Source organism: Schistocerca nitens, chromosome 11, assembly GCF_023898315.1.
Source record: "Schistocerca nitens isolate TAMUIC-IGC-003100 chromosome 11, iqSchNite1.1, whole genome shotgun sequence".
NCBI lineage: Eukaryota > Metazoa > Arthropoda > Insecta > Orthoptera > Acrididae > Schistocerca > Schistocerca nitens.
This window is the reverse complement of record NC_064624.1, coordinates 74,346,242-74,362,398: the sequence shown is the minus strand read 5'-3', so window position 1 is coordinate 74,362,398 and position 16,157 is coordinate 74,346,242. Positions and strand designations below refer to the sequence as shown.

Below are 16,157 nucleotides of genomic sequence, written 5' to 3'. Positions count from 1 at the left end.
CACTGATAGCTACAGCCAGTGATTTGAGACTGTATCAGGCCTGCACTGCGTCTCCTTGCATGTCTTGATGCCACAGTCCTGCTGACCTGCTGTCTGACGTGTGCCAGAGTGCAGTGGGTTGCATCCAGTGCACGATAATCTTCCCTTAATCCTGTGGTGGATGCAAACCTCACCTGAGTTCAGGTGTTCACAACTGCAAAATTCAACTGCAGCAAAACATGGAGTGTGCCACAGATGCCAAGACCACGGCCCATTGTAGGCTGTCCATCACTCAGCTTGACACCAGCATCTCAGGGTACAAGGAGCCACATGCAAGCCTTCACCAGACTGGGGCATGTCTGTGCACAGAGTGCTGCAAATTGCACTTCAGAACTGCAAATATGGACTACCACCATCTGTATAATGGAATGATGACAATGAAAATTTGTGCCAGACCACGACTTGAAACTGAATTTACCATTTATCATAAGCAGTTACCATTCGGCTATTAGAGCACAATTCACATCCAGACATGAACTACCACATTTCATCAACCATGCATCTAAATCCTGTGCTTGTACTGCCATTATATATATTCTCATAAATGGGATATATTTTACTTGAAAGTCTGCCTATAAATGCAATATTGTAGTGCTTGTGATATTCTGAATTATGAAGGGAAGTTCCTTTGGACATGCATGCACTCTACAGAGCAGTGCCAGGACAGCTGTCATCACCATCAGTGAATAGTGGAGGGTGTACCATCCACTGCAGCATGACATTCAAACCACAGCCTGTGATATCTTCATCATATTGAGTGCAACTGTTCATTGTGTTCTGGTGATAATCAAGGGGCAAGAGTTAAGGGTCATGATAACTGTAGAGTTTCTTTTGCGAGGCTGGAAAAACTGGTAGATATCCCTTAGCTTAAGAGTTATTTATAGATCAATGCTTAGAGATGGTGTGTTTCATGCAGTGCAATTTTCTTGGGCATTTAGCCCTTTATACTGGATCTGTGGCAGCTGTTTGTTTCAGGTGTCGCCAATCTGGACATACAGCTAGGCAGTATAGGGAGTCCAGGTGGCTCATAATTATAGATGGGAAGATGAGTTTGTAATACTGCCAGCAGCTCCGCAGCGTCATTCTATTGCCTTGCAAGCATAGGTAGTCATCAGATGATGAACTTCACTGGAGCAAGTAGCATGAGTCCATTGCCACTCTGCAACCATTATTTGCACTTGTTTGAAAGGTACCAGTGAGTGCCTTATGTACAACTGGTGCTGTTGTTTCGTCATTTCTGTAAATAGTTTACTTCACAGTTCATTTCGTTTCGTTGTTTTAGTGTGTGTTTGCTTCTGTTTCGTTTTAAGCAACATCAAGTTCAGGGAGTAGCGACAGCCCAACATGCAAATGGAAACAGAGGAAGAGTTCTGTACAACCAGGCTTGTGGATTTCTGTGTTCAGTGAGGAATACTTAAGAAAAGGACAGGAAAAAGGTGAGTCCCTATTTCCTGTTGGTCAGGTTGTTAAGAGGACTACAACAGCATTGAAAATAAACAAGAACACTGTTGTAATGATAGAGAACTGTACAGTATAGATTGTGATGAGAGTGGCATAAGCGCACACACCACAAAAGAAGCACCCAAGAAAGAAACAAATGGAAGCTTTGGACAATTTTGAGAAAGGTGATTTCGTCAATTATAAGAGAATAGAATATCCCACTCTATCTAAATTAATCATGTCACTTCAGAAAAACTATCTTTGTAAAGCAAGCAAATTTTCACTGTGTACAGTGCTGAAAAATACAGGATTCAATCATTTTGTCTCTTATGGACACAAAATATTAATGGAAAGGACATAGATTGTTGCTTGGTAGTGCATATTTCTGCAGGGGATAATGGGTGTGTTATACGAAAATATAGTGGGATAGATGAAACTTGGATTAATGCCAGCCACTCATTACATGGAGGCTGGTGTGATGGATTGCCTGAAGGCCTATGTGAGTTACTGTTCAAAAACGATGGGAAATTGTTATTTTACATGCAAGTACATTGGAAAATTTTGTGCTAGACTACCTATTAATGTTTCGTTCAAAAAAAGACATGTGATTACAATGACGATATTAACGGTGTAATTTTTCAAAACTAATTGAAGAAATTGCTTGTAACAAATCTTAGAAGTCCACATTGATTGTTATGGGTAATGCCCATATCATTCCATGGCTTATGGCAAGACACCAACTTTGACAGCAAAAAACACTATTATACAGTGCCTGATACGTCGAATATTGGATTTCAGAGTAGATTAAAGGAAGGATGAAGTGCTCGAAATTGTGACACAAAGGAAACCACAATTTCCAACATACATAACTGATGAGATTGTTAAATGGGATGACGTATGAAGTTCTTCAGCTTCCTCTTCAGTATTCTCATTCAATACCTTTCACGGGATATGGGTGCAAATGAGAAATTATGTTGTCGCCAACAATAAAAAAATTCAACATCTTTGAGTTGGAAAATCTCCTTGTAGCAACTGTCAGTCAAGTGACAAGGGAAAGATCGACGAAAATTGTGAACATCACTGTCATCAGAGTGGAACCCAAAACTGAAAGTGTGGAAGAATGCACCGAAAATATACTTACACATCTTGAAGAGAGCAGTGATGGTTCAGGCAGTGCTGAAGAAGACTAAATCAGATTCTGACAGTCATATGAATGATACTTTCCCCTTAGAGTAAGTACAACACTCTCAAGAATGTAGTGAGGGGGCATGGCATCTATCTGTCATCATATTGTGAGTTCTTTCTTCGGATTATAACAGTTAATATCCAGCTTTTGTCAGCTTTCATGACCACAGCCACTACTACTCATTCAAATAGCTCCTCAGTTGGCCTCACAAGGGCTGAGTGCACCCCACTTGCCAACGATACTTGTTGGACTTGGAGTGCTAACCAAGTCTGACATGACAGTGCTCAACTTCGTTGATCTGACAGGAATGGGTGTTACCACTATGGCAAGGCTCTTTGTTAACTGTTAACATAATGAAAAATTGTTCTGTCACTCACAGTAGAACTAATTAATAAGGCTAATATTTAACAATGGAAACAAAAGATGGGAATGTTCGATGATTTGTGAAACTAGTTTTCATTTGTATTGTGAAGCTACTACAAGCAACTTTGATAGTTTAGTATACTGGATACTAATTAGCTCTCTACAATTTTTCGAGCTCATATGTGGCAGATAGCAACTGTAAATAAATCAATATGTATAAATATGACCAACACATTGTCAACGCTTTTGTTCAGCTGCAAGAGAACATGAATAGTAGTGACTGGACATGGAGTGCCATAAGCCACGTTTGGCAACATCACCATCTGCCTGACTGCACTGTCGATACCAATCACTCATCTTGCAGGCTCTAGACGGAAGAAATGAGTGAAGTAATCTGGGTAGCTGAGGAGTATTCTATCTGTGTTACTGTTGGTGCGGACTGTGTCAATAAAAGTGCGCAAGGATGATGCAATGGCGAAATCGGAAACAAAACATTCACTGGTGAGGAATCTATACAATCGTTAGTTAATCAGCTGGTGCAATTAAGGACAGAGAAAACATTCATGAGTTATAAGCTAGCAGAGGGGGATGAAGAGTGCGGGTTGTTGAAATCACAGAGTCTAGGAGTCACTACAGCTGTTGTGATCCTTGTTACTTCCATTTCCAGTAGGTTGTCTGGGGGTGTGTTGCCATTTGTTGAGGAAACCATGTATTCAGCTGATAGCACAAGCTGTTGTTGTTAATAACAAGAGTGCACCTGTCAGGCGAAGCAGAATCATTTCTGTGATGCCCAGAAGCACTGGACATGATAGAAACATTCGAGTAACTCAGGCAGGGATTGGTACAGAGGTATAGGAAGCAAAATAGTGTACCATTTGTCTGCAAACAATGGAGTGATATTTCCAGGACGCATAATGAAGCCATAGGAAATTGTTTGGATAGAACTGGAAAGCTTAATGTGTACACATGAGTTGGCTAGAAGTGAGAAGGCAAACAAGGAAGCTGAGCAAAGGGCAACTCATGGTTTTGTGAGAGTACTGCACCAGAAATGTCTGGGATGGTACAAACTGGACTGCCTAGGAATCTTGGAGTAGACTGCAGCTATGATAGGCGCAAGAGGTTGTTGAGATGTGTACAACAAATACAAGATGTTTTAACTGTAGGCAGATGGGGCTTGTGCAAAGGCAGTTCCGCCAGCCACATAATATAAGGGGTGGACTGAACTAGCAGCAGTTTGGTGAGAGTGGTAACAAGCACCCACTGAACTTACATTGGAATTCCATACCTGCCAAAAGGAGGGTACAGTAAAACCAATGGCTGTGAATATGAAAGTGGGGCGGAATGTACCATAGTGGGTGTAATAGAGGGTAATGAGTGGGCACAGAGATGCACATATGTTTCATCTCGAGAGGTACTGTGGGTAAGAGAGAACGAAATCCACCGTCTTATAATTTGTGTGGATGGGTGATAATGATAAATGGCCACTGGGGTTGATAATGGTGAATTTTCAAATGGTGAATTTTCAACTATAGCTCACGTCATGTAGGAAGGCGGCCCTATTTTCAGCCATTCTGTGCATCCCCTACTGCTAGTAGCCAATAAGATTCATTCTCTTTCCGAGCAGATAGCTGTGAGTTACAAATCTCTCTCCCACATGCTACGCTGTTGTATTTTGTGACAGTGCTGTTTCACTCACAGAGCGACCGAATTATTCACTCAGATGTTTATGTTACTTTCTTGTAGCAGTATAGCGTTGAATGTGTATCTGGAAACGTTTTAGTGTGATCTCCAAATGAAAATGTATGTGATTGCAATAAACATGAAGTTCCTCACATGTAACCTGAATTAAATTGTATGCCTATGGAGTCGTAGTCGTGCAACTGGTTTTGTGGTTTCCTGTCAGAAAGATCACTGTATGTAATAATCGACGGAAAATCATGGAGTAAAACAGAAGTAGTAAACGTGATATCTGGCGTTTGCAAGGAAGTGTTACAGGCGCTCCTCTCTGTCTGATCTAATAAACGGTTTAGGAGACAATCTGAAAAGCCATCTTACACTGTTTGCAGATGATGCTATGATTTACCGTCTTATAAAGTCATCAGAGATTTAAAAAAATTAGAAAACGACTTAGCCAAGATATCTGTGTGGTGAAAAAAGTAGCAATAGACACTAAATAATGAAAAGTCTGAATTCATCCACGAGTATGAAAGAAATCCACTAAATTCGGTTTACAGAATAAAAAACACTATCCTAAGGGTTGTACATCTACATGGATACTCTGAAAATCACATTTAAGTGCGTAGCAGATGGTTCATTGAACCACCTTAACAATTCTCTTTTATTCCAATCTCGTATAGTGTGCGGAAAGAACAAACACCTATATCTTTCCGTATGTGGTCTGATTCCCTTTATTTTATCAGGGTGATCGTTTCTCCCTATGAAGTTCAGCGTCAACAAAATATTTTCACATTCGGAGGAGAAGGTTAGTGATTGGAATTTCGTGAAAAAGAGTCCTCCACAGCAAAAAACCCCTTTGTTTTAATGTCCATTCCAAATCCTATATAATTTCAGTGACACTGTTTCGCTTATTTCGCGATAATACAAAACGTATTGCCCTTCTTTTTTCGATGTACTCCATCAGTCCTATCTGGTAAGGACCCGACACTGTGCAGCAGTATTCTAAAAGAGGACGGACAATTATAGTGTAGGCACTCTCGTTAGTAGATCTGTTACATTTTCTAAGTGTCCTGCCAATAAAACGCAGTTTTCGCCACTACATTTTCTGTGTGTTCCTTCCAATTTAAGTTACAGGTAACTGTAATTCCTAGGTATTTAATTCAATTTACGGCCCGTAAATTTGACTGATTTTTCATGTAACTAAAGTTTAACAGATCCCTTTTAACACTCATGTGGAAGACCTAACATTTTTCGTTGTTAGGGTCGATTGCCAATTTTCGCACCATTCAGATATCTTTTCTAAATAGTTTTCCAATTTGTTTTGATCTTCTGATGACTTTACTAGTTGATAAACGACAGCATCATCTGCAAACAACCTAACACGGCTGCACAGATTGTACCCAAATCATTTACATCGGTAAGGAACACCAAAGGGCCTATAACACTATCTTGGGGAGCGCCAGAAGTCACTTCTATCTCGATGACTTTTGTCAGTTACTACAAACTGTGAACTCTCTGGCAGGAAATCACGAATGCAGTCACATAACTGAGATGACATTCCATAAGCACGCAATCTCAGTACAAGCCGGTTGTGTGGTGCAGTGTAAAAAGCGTTCCAGAAATACGGAATCAATTTGAAATCCCTTGTGAATAGCACTCAGCAGTTAGTGCAAGTAAAGATACAGTTGTGTTTCACAAGAATGATGTTGATTGTGTAAGTAGGCCGTTTTCTTGGAGGTATTTCATAATGTTCTAACACAATATATGTTCAAAAATCCTGCTGCATGTCGACGTTAATAATATGGGCCTGTAATGTAGTGGATTACTTCTACTACCTTTCTTGAATATTGGTATGACCTGTGCAACTTTCCAGGCTTTGTGTATGGATCTTTCGTCGAGTGAATTGTTGTATGTGATTGTTAGACATGGAGCTTTTAAATCAGCATAATCCGAAGGGAACCTAATTGGTATACATTCTGGATCAGAAGACTTGTTTTAATTAAGTAATTTAAGTTACTCCTCCAAGGATATCTACTTCTACGTTACTCACGTTGACAGCTGTTCTTGATTCAAATTCTGGAATATTTATTTCGTCTTCTTTTGTGAAGGCATTTCGGAAGGCTGTGTTTAGTAACTCTGCTTTAGCAGCATTGTCTTCGATAGTATCTCCATTGCTATCGTGCAGAGAAGGCATTGATTGTGTCTTTCCGCCAGCATACGTCACATATGACCACAATCTCTTTGGATCTTCCCCCAGGTTTCTGGAAAACTTATAAGCATCTCGCATTGAAGTCCGCGCTAAATTTCGAGCTTCTGTAAAAGATCGCCAATCTTGGAGATTTTGCGTTTAAATTTGGCATGTTTTTTTCATTGTCTCTGCAACAGTGTTCAGACCCATTTTGTGTTCCAAGGAGGATCACCTCCGTCGTTGTTAATTTATTTGGTATAAATCTCTCATTTGCTGCTGATACTATTTCTTTGAATTCAACGGACATCTGGTCTACACTTATAATGTTAATTTGGGAGGAGTGGAGATGGTCTCTCAGTAAGGCGTCAAGTGAATTTGTATCTGCTTCTTTGAATAGATATATTTTTCGTTTATATTTGTAGGATTTGGGGGTCGCGATATTCAGTCTCGCTGCGTCAACCCTGTGTTCACTAATCGCTGTATTCATTTTGATGCTCGTTATTAACTCAGGAGTATTTGTTGCTAAGAGATCAAGTGTGTTTTCACAACCGTTTACTATTTGCATGGGTTCATGAATTAAATGCTCGAAATAATTTTCAGAGAATGCGTTTAGCACAATTTCGGATGATGTTTTATGCATACTTGCGTAATTAAATATGTAATTTCGCCAGCATATCAAGGGTAAATTAAAGTCAACACCTACTATAACTGTATGTCTCGTGTACATATTTAAAATAAAACTCAAGTTTTCTTTGAACCTCTCAGCAATTGTATCATCTGAATTGGGAGGTTGGTAAAAGAATCCAATTATTATTTTATTCCAGTTGCCAACAATGAACTGCCTATACTAACTCACAGGTACTATATACTCCAATTTTGCGACAAGATAAATTATTTCTAACAACAACAAACACGCTACCTTCAACTGCGTTTAGCCTATCCTTTCGGAACACAGTTAGGTTCTTCGCAAAAATTTCGGCTGAACTTATCTCTGGCTTCTGGCTTCAGTGCCTATGACGATTTGAGCATCAGTGGTTTCTACTGGCGCTTGGAGCTCTGGTACTTTCCCAACTCAGCTACAACAGTTTTCAACTGTTATACCAATGGCTCCTGTATCTACATTCTTCCTGTGCTCGGTCTGCACTCTTTGTGACTGAAGACCTTTTTGTGTTTTCCCGAGACCTTCTAACCCTCTAACCGCCCAGTCCAAGTCACACAGCCTCGGCTACCCATGTAGCCACTTCTTGTGTGTAATGAACTTCTGACCTATGCAGCGGAACCTGAGACCCAACCACCCTGTGGCGCAAGTCGAGGAATCCGCAGCCTACATGGTCGCAGAACTGTCTGAGCCTCTGATTCAGACCCTCCACTTGGCTCTGTACCAGAGGTCAACAATCAGTCCTGTTGTCTATGTTGCAAGTGGTCAGCTCTGCTTTTATCTTGCAAGCAAGACTGTCAGCCTTTCCCACTTCTGTTAGCTGCTCGAAACCAAAGAGAATCTCTTCCGATACAAAGTGACACACATCTTGATACCAACGTGAGCCACCACCTGTAGTTGGCTGCATCCTGTGCTCTTCATGGCGTCTGGGAGGACCCATTCCATGTCTGGAGTGACTCCACCCAGTACGCACACCGAGTGCAAGTTGGCTGTAAATTCAACGAAATACTTAGGGATTTCAATTACGAATAACTTAAAATACAACTATCACATCGATAAAGTTGTGTGGGAAGCAAACCAAAGACCACGGTTTAATAGTAAAACACTTAGAAAATGCAACAGGTCTACTAAAGAGACTACACACTATGTTTTTCCGCCCTCTTCTGGGGTATTGCTGTCAGTCCTGGGATCCACGGCAGGTAGAATTGATCGAAAAAGTTCAAAGAAAGCAGCTAGTTTAGTATTTTCGCGAAATAGGGGAGAGACTGCCACAGATATAATACGCAAATTTGGGCGGCAGTCATAAAAAAAAGGAATTTTTCGTTATGTCAGGATTTTCTCATGAAATTTCAGTCGCCAACTTTCTCCTCAGAGTGTAAAAATACTTTTTTTGTGCGCACCTACATAGGGAGGAATATTCACCATAATAAAATTAGAAAAATTAGAGCTCGCAAGCAAAGTTAAAAGCGTTCATGTTGCCTGCACCCTGTTCGAGAGGAACACAGTAGACAAATAGCTTGAAGGTGGTTCTATGAACGTTCTGCCAGGCATTTAATTGTGAAGTACAGAGTAATTATATAGATGTAGATGATTCACAGGCAGTCGAGGTGGTTTACGTCCGTCATTTATAACTTATTCAAATGTGAATCTAAAAGAGATACATCGATTTTTTACATTTTTAAGACTCAAGAATGAGCTGCAGAAGCACTGGTCGGCGAGGGAACTGAACACAGAATAGTAAACAGAAGTGTCAAAGATACCTCAGGAAAATTTGTTTTCGTGACACCTGTAAATGATTGAAATCGCAAGAAATCTGTAACACAGATGGATGGTTTTGACAAAGATGTTTTATTGTGCTCCGTGCTTGAAATGTGTATAAAAAGGGAATACCCAACAGAAGAAAAACGTGTTACAATTATACCTGAGCAAATTGGCTTCAAAGGTTGCCCTTCATTAATGTAAAAAAAATTTAAATACGTTGGTTTTAAACATATTAAGAACAGAGTTTTTAATTGAAAGAAGTGACATAGAAGCAGCATGAAGCATATCCGTTATAACGATGCATGAAACAAGTGGAGAAGGTGGTTCTGCAGTGTATTGTCTTGATGAAACGTGGGTGAATCAGAATCATTCCATGAATACCTGCTGCAAAATGATTGATGGTACTGGCGGTTTTAAAGTTTCGGAAATCAACGCTGTAACTTTCAAGTCGTGATTCACTGAACAATTCTTGCCATACTGGCTTCAAAGTCGGTCATTGTGATTACTGTGCCAATTATCATTCAACTGTTACAGAGAAATGACCAGGTACGAGTACCAGGAAAGGGGATACTGTGCTCTGGCTGAAAAATAATATCCTGGACGATATCAGCCAGCCCTGTGCTGAACTCGTGCAGCTCGTTAATTTATAAAAGTCACCTGACAGAATGTACAAACTTGACTTTCTTGCATGTGAATGTGGTCACACAGTTTTACGTTTATCCATACATTAGTGTCAGTATAATTCGACAGAAATTAATTTGCGCACCGATTACAAGCTATGTGGAGAAAAAAAATTCAAGATAACAGACACTGAAAGGCTTGTGTATGAAGCAATAGACAGCATCCCCCATCAGTGCAGGTACACTGTGTGTGTCACTCTGAAAAGTTTCCAAAATATGACGTTCACAGGGAGGTGAAGCTGGATTAAACCCGTAAACGTAACATCCTAAATTTACGATCAGATGGTTCAGACATGGACTCAGATAGCAGATGCTATTATGATGTAGACTTTGAAACAAAGTAATGATCTTTCTTGGTTTTAATGACACATGGTTCAAAAACGTTTTTGTCAACATGTCAAGTGCATACACTGTACATGAGAACTTCCTAGCTTTTGTTGATTAGGAATATGTAGCCTGTGAAGTATTCAGACTATAATGTTCAACACATTTCCCAAGGAGAAGTTAGGCTTTTCCCAGCCTGTTGTATTACTTGCGAGAATGTGGCTGCATAAATTCATCAAAAACCCCAGTATTTTGATACGTCAACATCTGTCATTTTCATGGCACGAATTGGAAAATGTGTTAAAAGGAAAGGGAGGGTTACCTGTCGAGTTATCGGTGGTTTTCGATGTTATCGGTCAGCATTCTGTTGACTTATTCACAAAAGATGGTTAATTGTTAGCGTGTCCAATTGATCATAAATGCGTTTTCCCACTCCAGTGTCGAAAGAGTTAGTTTAAACTCATAACACCTGTTGATACCGAAAAGTATGATAGCATACTGGTGATTTACAATGAACAGCAGTGAAACAAAACCACATAAACCACAAAGGCGCATTATACACGTTTAAAAAATTATAAGGAGTAGAAACAGCTGTCAAACAACTATAATGATTTTGGTTTGAGTTTGAAGTTTATTTTGTTATTTATTACATTTTTACTTATAATACAGTCCAAATCGCAATAAATGGCAATTATTGCAAATAATTTCGATGATCTTATCGTTAGACAATCGTCGTTTTGAGAAAAGTTGTTCTTGGCGTCTTCAAAAAGCTGTATTAGCTGTTCTCGCATTCCGATGTCACACAGACAAGTGCTGTGGAAACAGCCTTAAGACTCACAAGTAATATTTGTCTCATCTAGACGAATGATCGAAATCGTTTTAAAATGTATTATTCCCTCATAGATTTGAACATATAATACGATGTACCGAAACAAATGAACATGACTGTTGTCCGCATCAATGCAGTTTGTCAACATGGACTATTTTTTCCGACTCCCTGCCACCATGCATGGGCAGGCCTCATCCCCTCAACGCTTCCCTAATGCTTCACCTCTACGTGCAGAGGCGCCATCCTATGTGAAGCAGAGGCAACTGACTTCAGCAATGTGTAGAAGGAGTGTCTCATGTAAATGAGGGATATAGCTTGATCCGAGTGTTAGATTTTTGTATCAGTATCATGCCACAATTAATCTTTGATGATGTATCGTGAAGTTTAGTGAGAGAACGTTACAACTATGGAAGATATCAAGTTTGATGTGTTGCGAGGAGCATCTGTTGTATAAGATAATCCATTTAAACTGTACACAAGAACATAAAGGCTTAATTCACATGGCTGTTTGTCTGGTGCCATCGGAAAATTGATGTGGGTTAATGTGGAGCTTGACTTACCAGTTGGTATGTTGCGTTTAGGGGAGTGAGTCGAGGATAGTGAGGTTATGGATGCAGCATGTAGTTTAGTAAGACAAAGTATTGTACATGTAGAGGAAAGGGATGGTGGCAAGACAATAACCATCAATGGATATAATTTTTGAGCTGAGGAAGTTAAGTTGCTAAAGGAAACACTGGTGACAATGTTAGAAATTTCAGAGCAGGAAGATGCTGCACATGAGATCTAAGCTGTGGAATGACAAAGGATGCCACTAAGATTGCATTTCTTGAAAAGCGAAACATTTGAGGGCAAGATAGGGAACACAGATGGAGGAACTGTTGTTAGAATTTGAGGACTTGTTCTTTTCACAACGATCATTGCCTACAGCTGTGATTCAACACATGATTCCAATAGAGAATGAAGTGCCAATGTATCAGAGCCCATACAGAATACCATGGTCTCTGCAGCCTATTTTGGAAGGGTTCATCAGTCAACAGTTGGTCAGTGGCATAATGCAGGAGAGTAGTAGCCCTGTGTGTGTTTGTGTGTGTGTGGAGGGGGGGGGGGGAGCAGGAAGAGGAGTTCGAATTGTAATTGTACCAAAGAAGTCTACAGATGGTTTGAGGTAGTATTGATTCTGTTGCGACTACCATCATTTGAACTGTAAGACATAAACAGATGCTTCGCAATTCCAGGCATGACAGAGATGGTTAATAACGTTGGGCAGGTTCAGTACTTTGTAACAATGAACTTGTAAAGAGTGGGCACCATGAGTTAGATGTGACTCCAAAGTATAGAGTTAAGACTGCGTTTTGAGCACCTTAAGAACTTTGTCAGTATAGAAGAATGCCTTTTGGTTTAAACAATGCACCAGCAACATTACAGCATTTGTTGCACTGAGTATTGAAAGGACTGAAGTCTCATGAGTGATTGGTATGTCTGGATGATGTAATTGTTTTCTAAAGGGATATGCAGGAGCATAGGCAGAGTTTAAGGGAAGTCTTCAAGAGATAATATGCGGCTCATTTAATTCTAAATACTGAAAAACATCGTTTTGCATTTGAAAACATAAATTTCTTGGGCCATGTAATTATTTAGGAAGGCATGACTAGTACTCCAAAATTGATAACAGTGGTGCAAGATTTTACAGTATAAGGAACAAGGAAAGAGTCTTTTCTGGGCCTGACAAATTATTATGGAGAATTCGTGAAAGGATTTACAAATTTAGGATGTCCACTCATACAGTTATTAAAGAAACGGTCAAGTTTACATAGTTGAGGGGTGTCTGAAAGTATTTGCCAAGGTAAGAGAAATATTATTGTCGAGCCCAATGATAGTGTTCCCAGATTTTTCTTGAGCCATGGGGACAATAGAGAGGACATCCTATTTCTTCTGTGTCAAGACATTTGAATGTAGCTGAGAGGAATTATTCTACAATGGAGAGAGAGATGCTTAGCCAGCTATTCAGAGTAAAATACTTCCTGTGTTATCTGTGTGGAAGGAAGTTGAAGACAGTAATTGACCATGCTGCTTTGAATTGGTTGCTATGTTTGAAGGATCTCTCCAGTAGACTGATGAGATGGGCATTAAAACTCAGTGAATTTGAGAATGAAGTAATCTATAAACAAGGGAGTTAATATAGATGCTATAAGCAGATATGTAGCATCATTACAGGTCAAGACTTGGTGAAGTGCCGAACAGCACAGAACACTGACAGAGAGTGTAAGCAGTATGGTAAGCAGCAGCAGTAGCTCAGCAAACGTGATGGGCTGTTCTATAGGGAGATGAAATAAAGACTATGAGTGGTTGTACCAGTGAAGTTAGTGAAGAGGTACTGAGAGAAATGCATGATCACATTACATCTGGCCATTGATGATGCAGAGTGACGAATCAGAGGGTGGCAGAGAAGTACTGATGGAGAGGAAGGAAAGATGTCAATCACTACATGAGGCATTGTGTGCAGTGTCTACAATGTTCGGATTTGGGTCAGAAACAAATCTTATTGCAGAGGTTGTTGGAAGCTGTGGAACCGTTTAGTTTTATTTGGGGTGAATGTGTTAGGACCATTCGGTCAGACTTCAGGAGGAAATTGTTTTGTGCTAACCATCTTAGATCATTTTTCTCATTATACTGAGATGATGCCAATGCCAAACCAACAGGCAGTCACAGTCATGCAGACGTAAGTTAATATATGGGTACCAAAGCTTGAAGTGCCAGACACAATAGTAATGGACCAGAGAACTACATTCCTGTCAGGCCAAATGTAGGAATTGTGTTGGTTATTAAAAGTTAAATACACTCCTGGAAATTGAAATAAGAACACCGTGAATTCATTGTCCCAGGAAGGGGAAACTTTATTGACACATTCCTGGGGTCAGATACATCACATGATCACACTGACAGAACCACAGGCACATAGACACAGGCAACAGAGCATGCACAATGTCGGCACTAGTACAGTGTATATCCACCTTTCGCAGCAATGCAGGCTGCTATTCTCCCATGGAGACGATCGTAGAGATGCTGGATGTAGTCCTGTGGAACGGCTTGCCATGCCATTTCCACCTGGCGCCTCAGTTGGACCAGCGTTCGTGCTGGACGTGCAGACCGCGTGAGACGACGCTTCATCCAGTCCCAAACATGCTCAATGGGGGACAGATCCGGAGATCTTGCTGGCCAGGGTAGTTGACTTACACCTTCTAGAGCACGTTGGGTGGCACGGGATACATGCGGACGTGCATTGTCCTGTTGGAACAGCAAGTTCCCTTGCCGGTCTAGGAATGGTAGAACGATGGGTTCGATGATGGTTTGGATGTACCGTGCACTATTCAGTGTCCCCTCGACGATCACCAGTGGTGTACGGCCAGTGTAGGAGATCGCTCCCCACACCATGATGCCGGGTGTTGGCCCTGTGTGCCTCGGTCGTATGCAGTCCTGATTGTGGCGCTCACCTGCACGGCGCCAAACACGCATACGACCATCATTGGCACCAAGGCAGAAGCGACTCTCATCGCTGAAGACGACACGTCTCCATTCGTCCCTCCATTCACACCTGTCGCGACACCACTGGAGGCGGGCTGCACGATGTTGGGGCGTGAGTGGAAGACGGCCTAACGGTGTGCGGGACCGTAGCCCAGCTTCATGGAGACGGTTGCGAATGGTCCTCGCCGATACCCCAGGAGCAACAGTGTCCCTAATTTGCTGGGAAGTGGCGGTGCGGTCCCCTACGGCACTGCGTAGGATCCTACGGTCTTGGCGTGCATCCGTGCGTCGCTGCGGTCCGGTCCCAGGTCGACGGGCACGTGCACCTTCCGCCGACCACTGGCGACAACATCGATGTACTGTGAAGACCTCACGCCCCACGTGTTGAGCAATTCGGCGGTACGTCCACCCGGCCTTGTGTTCTTTTTTCCATTTCCAGGAGTGTAGTTAAGTAATTATTCACTCCATCCTCAATAGAATGAGGAGTCAGTTCATCAGATGATTAGGAGAGTGCTTAACTATTGCATGGACTCCCACCACATGAATTCGGCATGTATTCATCTTTTGTGGTGACTGCGTATAACTGAAAAGTACATGCCCCTACTAGATTGTCGCCATTGAAGGTGGCCTATATACCTATAGCAATATGTTTTACAGGCACAGAAAAAGCAGTCGTCCAGAGGCCAAATTTCTCCAGTGCTTCTAGGTGCTATTAACTACAATGTTAAACACTTTTTAGGAGGTATATTTTGCTGTAAAGGATCATGGTTTTTATATGAAGAATGAAGCAAAGGAAAGTTATTTTGACCAGCTGTTAACCAAAAGCAGTGCTTATACCATAGTTGTGGTTTTCACATGCTAATTGTTCCCTGCAGCCTTTTCAAGATCACATAAACAAGAAAGAATTGTAGGGGGCAGAGCATATCCAATTTCTCACATCGATATAAATAACCTTCCAGCCAATTTACCATCCACATTAATGATTGGCATAATTGTTTATGCATCCATTAAGCTATAGATGTTATTTGATATTGATACAACTCTCTTGGTACCTGTGATTTCCAGGATTACTTTCACCTGCATTTCCTCATCAAATCCGTTTTGGTCAGAGTTAAAAATAAATTCCTTACTGAATGATGGAATAAGTCTGTTTATCTCACCTACAAATTTCCAGATCATTTCTGCTGTTTGCTGTAAATAACCAAGCTGATACCTTCTTTGAAATTCCGTTACCTTACGTCATCCAATTCTGTAGCACTGTTTGAAGTTATGCAACCATCTATTACCTGCCTTGGAATAATTGATGTCATTCAGAATTTAATGTGTGTGACATACATCCTGTAAATTGTACTGAGCATCCCTGAAATGCACAGAAACCAGTTCTTGTAACGAGTGCAGCTTGTCCTCCCTTGAATGACCATAGTTTTTCTTAAGCGCTATATGGTCACATTGCTGAGAACATACTCGAAATCTGTTCATAATTATTAATT

General features: G+C 40.9%; 1 protein-coding gene across 2 annotated transcripts in view; it reads left to right on the top strand.

Annotated features, from left to right (window-relative positions):
* LOC126212868 (zinc finger protein 664-like) overlaps positions 1-16,157 on the top strand; it is a 250,682-nt gene that overhangs the window by 176,960 nt on the left and 57,565 nt on the right. The gene's annotated exons all lie outside the window — the stretch shown is intronic.